At 43.5% G+C, this 5,455-nt stretch overlaps 1 pseudogene; it reads left to right on the top strand.

The window, feature by feature from the left end:
* The first annotated feature begins 493 nt into the window (after window positions 1-493).
* LOC121109019 lies at window positions 494-5,084 on the top strand (annotated as a pseudogene).
* Window positions 5,085-5,455: the final 371 nt, after the last annotated feature.

Raw genomic sequence — 5,455 nt, 5'->3', positions numbered from 1 at the left:
AACCTCCTCTCCCTCCTATAAATTGGAGCGAGACATTTTTTATGGCGTAGTCGGCAGGATGCCTGCCGTGAGAGTGTTGTCCTTCCAGATAGTAGTCTGAAACTTTCTGTGTGTACCTCCTGGATTTGCAAGAAGCGATACTTTTTGATAACTTAGACGTGAGCACCTCTCCAGGAAGATCGCTTCTTACTCTGAAACTTTACTATTTATGTGTGTACCTCTCGAGGATGTATGAATTTTGTCTAATTGCATTTATTTAATACGTGTGTGCCTCCTCGGGAAGATCTCTCTGCATTTTGTGGTTTAAGGAACCCCTCTACGTGTGCGCCTCTTGAGGAAGTAAGATACACATTTTTGACTTAAAAAACTTGTGTGCCTCTCCAAGAAGTTTACTCACTTTGCTGAAAATTGTTTATGTATGCACCTCTCGAGGACATATGAATCTTGTCTAATTGCATTTAATACGTGTGTGCCTCCTCGGAAAGACCTCTCTGCATTTTGTGACTTAAGGATCTTGCAACTTAAGTGTGAAATTTGAACCTCTTTCTTGTGCGCCTCTTGGGGAAGTAAGGAAGTGATACACGTTTTTTGACTTAAAAAACGTGTGCGCTTCTCCAAGAAGTTTATTCACTTTGTTGAAACTTAGAAAGTGTTGTGTTAGCTTAAAATTAACTGTGGATTTTGAAACCGAAGTGTGCCTTGCTTTGGTGTGGTTTTTGCAGTTTTTTGTGTGGCTTCGCAGGGAAGTTAGGAGCGATATTAAGTTGGTTTAGCCTTTTTGTCCTCGTGCTTTCCTCAACAAAGGGAGGCGCGATCGGAACATTTACATTTCTTTAGGTGTGGTGTGCCTCCGTGGAAGAGGCGATAAGGAGTTATTTGTACTTTTGAATAGGAGTACCTCCTCCTCTCTCAGTGTGTATCTTTCTGCATATTTAGAAATGAGCAACAGTATGGCCAGTATGAAAAGTGAAGATGTATTATTTGATCTTTTAGAAAAGCATGGTGCTTAGCCTTCTGTATCAGGGGTGGATTGGGCACGACAGAACTGATATAATTTGCAAAGTGTTTCAGACCGTATTCGTGTTTTACAAAATGAGGCTCGTACTCGGGCCAGAAAAGGGAAATCTTTTATTTGTGCTGTACTCGGTGCTGCTTTAAAAGCAGCTGTGGAGTTCCGAGAGGAAAAGAACTCTACAGAAACCCAGACTATTCAAGCATTACAGGAATCGGTTAAAGTGACGCAAGAATTGGTAAAATCTCTGCAAAGCCAAATAATGAGTCTTGAGGATCAATTAGAAAGAGAAAAACATAATTCGGTTCTGTTGCAAACAGCTTTTAAGGAGCTGATAACGTGTAAGGACACCGGTGACACTGTTGCCCACAGTGCACCTCAAGAAAAAAGTTTATCCTCAAGGGAAATTACAAGAGGTGAAGGAAAGGCTAGATAAATTAGAGGCCTCTCCAGCCCACATTCGTCCTTTGATAAAAACTGAATATACTTTCGATAACAGTGAGGATCTAGATCCTCCAATGAATGTTAAGGAAATTCCCTTTTCGGCCACTGAACTGGCCAAACTGAAAAAGGATTTCAGCCACTCCCCAAAGGAGTCTGAAACAGAATACGTCTGGAGGATTAGTCTCACTGGCGGAGACCAGATCCTACTAACAGAAAAGGAAGCTGAAGGTTATTGGGGACCAGGAGTATTTTTAACCACTGGCAATAATCGTGCTCCCTGGTCCTTAACACAGAGGTCTGCCTATTGGGCAGGGAGTCTCAACCCTTTAGAAAGGGGGGACTCTCTTGCTATTACTGGAACTATCGACCAGTTAGTGGAGAATGTTCAGAAAGCTGCTTGTCTCCAAATGATGTATGATAGAAAGTTGCAGCTACATCATGAATCACCCATGATGTTACCTGTTAATCTGGAGAGACTGACACCTCTAATCAGGGGACTTCCTGAGTCGTTAAAACCTATAGGTATACAACTCCAAGGAAAGATACAAGCCATGAGGTTCTTTGAAATATGTATGCCCGGCGTGAGATTAAGAAACAACGGTTCAAATGTTGGTCCGACCAGTTTATTACAAATGTTAATAAGGGAGATGGGGAAAGGGGAGGACGGACACTATTAAGGATTGGGGTGATGGGGAAGGGAAGGCGAGCGATAGAAAAGATAGAAAGAGGCAAGTATTGCGTAAAGCGGGGATAGTCACCACCAGGAGCCGGCAGCAGTCCCGTTGCACGATGTTCCGACGGTCCGAGGCCAAAGGGCAGGAGCAGCGAGGCCGGTCTTGGGCAACGGGAGGGTGCAGGTCAGGGAGGAAGCAGCAGGTCTCAGGTAGCAGGTCCAGGGAAGTCCGTCAGCAAACGGTCCGTAGAGAAGGATCTGAAGGCAGGAAGCTCGTGTCGTGGTGAGAGATCATGAGAGATCAGCCTCTGTGTTGCGGTGAGAGATCAGCCTCCACGTAGAGATCAGTCTCCACGTTGCGGTGAGAGATCAGTCTCCACGTTGCGGTGTGTAGGAAATCAGTGGGAGAAATGCGACGACCATAGTAGATGATCAGCAAATCTCGTTTATTCTTTCAGCTGCGTGTACATTTATAGTGTGGATAATAGGCTCATACATATTGCTAAAGTGGAGCTCAGGATTGGCTCGCTAGTCAGTGTCAACTACGCCTATCTTTGTGCTCTGTGGTTATCTCTCAGCAAACACTCTCTTACAGACTTCTCAAAACACTGTTGCCAGCTTTCTCCATCGGCATCCTGTTTTGTTCCTAGTTCTCATACCTGACCTTGCGTGTAACAAGGTTGCTTAACCAGCTGCACAGTGTCTGCATGGCTTTTCTCAGTCAGCCAGTCATCAATAAATCTCTCCACAGCGGTGAGAGATCAGTCTCCACGTAGAGATCAGTCTCTACGTTGCGGTGAAGGATCAGATGGCAGAGAACCCCTCAAGTCTGTCGTGGTGAGAGATAAGCCTCTACCTTGCCGTGAGTTGTTGGACCCTCTTTTATCCTCCATTTTCTGCTGCCTACGTGACATTCCTGGGTGCTTGAGCAAGAGTCCTGTGCATACCTCCTGAGATGGCCATTTTCCTTGAGATAAGTCCACACAAAAAGACCGCTTCCCGGCCATTAGCAGCAGCTTATCTCTCTCTCGATGCCCCTGGCCTTGTCCATCTGTGCTCCTTAGAGGATTTCACAATCCTTAGCCAGGACCTGTCCATCAGTGTCCTCAAGACAAAAGATTTCTCTGCCTTTGCCCAGGACTTGCCTGGACTTGTTCCTCAGCAAACTTTGAGTCAATGATATAAAAGAATAGTCTCTTACACTTAGTAATGAGCTTATTTTTGAATAATTTCATCACTTGTTTTTGGAATAATTTCCAAGAAGAAAAGTAGTCAGGAAAGTATTAGAATGAGATCTAATTAAACACAGTTGTATCTAGTTAGGGTCAGCACCAGAAAGATGAATTGGTTGATTTATTGTCTCATAAGTGAGTAATATATGCATAGTTTTATTAATCCAAAACAAATTTGGGCAAAGGGAGATATACTCATTCTAATTTTTATTATTATTTATGTATACGTATAAAATTCTTTTTTATTGTATAAGAGATTTAAAGTATTTTTACAAAGCTTGAATCTTACAAAATTTGACCTTTTGAAAATAATTCTAAACCTAAGAGTCTAAGAGTTGTATGTTGCAAGGATATTCAATTTCAGCTACTTCTGAATCATTCATAACAGAAACATATTCTTCATTCTTCTGCTTTCGGGTTCAGATTTTTTTGTTTGTTTGTTTGTTTGTTTCCAACTCGTAAATATATTCCCAATAAAAAAATCAGGGAAACTGTCTCAGTGAAAACCTTTCATATGTGATTTGGACAAGATCAACTAAAAACACTCCAACCAGCTACTCTGTATAAGATCCCACTGTCTTGTGTCTTGATGAAGGACGAGGATGACACACCTTTTTGCAGGAAGAACACAAGGGTTGGTGTGAGGTTGGTGGCTATGGAAACACCTGAGTATGGTCAAGAGGGTATTGGGGCTTATCCCACCCAGTAGGTGGTCCAGCTCAGGTGGATTTATACTAATGCATGCAGCATGGCTAACAAACAGGAGCTGGAGGCCATTGTGTGGTCAGAAAACTATGACGTAGTCACCATCTTGGAAACATGACGGGATGACTCATACAGCTGGAGTGCTGTGATTGATGGTTACCAACTTTTCAAAAGAGACAGGCAAGGCAGGAAAGGCGGTGGTGTAGCCCTCTATATTAAGAAAGAATGTGAATGTATGGAAATTAATGATGGTGATGTATGGAAATTAATATTTGTGATGGGTCAGAATAAAAGTGAAGGCCAATAAGACTGACATTATTGTGGAAGTCTGTTACAGGCCATTAAACCAGGATGAAGAGGTGGATAAGATAATTTATAGACAGTTGGGTGAGGTCTTGAGGTCTCTACCCCTTGTTCTCGTGGAGGACTTCAACTTCCCAGACATCTGCTTGAATTATAATACAGCAGAAAGGGAAAAGTCCCAGAGGTTCCTTGATTGTGTGGGAGATAACTTCCTGACACAGCTGATGAAGGAGCCAACAAGGGGAAGAAAATCCTGGACCTGCAGTTGGTTAACAGAGAGGGTCTTGTAGGGGAAGTAAAGGTTGGACGCTGTCTGGGGAAAAGTGATCATGAGATGACAGAATTTTCAATCCTTGCTGAACCACAGAGAGGAGTCAGCAGAACTGCCACCTTGGACTTCCAGAGGACAGACTTCGGTCTCTTTCAGCCCATGGTTGAGAGAGTCCCCTGGGAGGTAGTTCTGGAGGGAGTGGGAGCCCAAGAAGGCTGGGAATGCTTTAAGGAGGTTATTTCAAAGGTGCAGGAGCTGACAGTCCCCAAGTCAGTGAAGATGAGCCAACAGGGAAGGAGGCCAATCTGTCTGAACAGAGATCTTTGGCTGGAACTCAGGAACAAAAGGAAAGTTTATGGTCTTTGGAGGAGGAGGCAAGAAACTTATGAGGATTACAAGTATGTAAAGAAGCTGTGCAGGGAGAAAATTAAAAAGGCCAGTTAGAACTGAACTTGGCCACTAAGGTGAAGGACACCAATAAATATTTCTATGAATACATCAACAATAAGAGGAGGGCTAGGGAGAATCTCCATCCTTATTTTATCATTGCCTTATCTGGAGCAATCCGTGTGGCCAACAGTATCAGCATTCTACATGGCTCTGAAATAGGTGCTCAGCACTGCTACTGTCTGAATCTGCAAAGGGGAAAGCTCAGCTAGACCCTCCAGCCTGGACAGAGATCCCATTGGCCCTTTCCCTTCCCTTCCCTTCGAAAATATCATTTTATTTTTCCATGTGGAGGAACTCAGTGACGCACCTTTGCTTCATATGCATTTTCATGTCAGACACCGTTTTGTCAGACTGCCCCACTGCTG

This window comes from Gallus gallus, chromosome 1, assembly GCF_016699485.2.
Source record: "Gallus gallus isolate bGalGal1 chromosome 1, bGalGal1.mat.broiler.GRCg7b, whole genome shotgun sequence".
NCBI lineage: Eukaryota > Metazoa > Chordata > Aves > Galliformes > Phasianidae > Gallus > Gallus gallus.
This window is presented reverse-complemented; position numbering and strand designations above follow the sequence as displayed.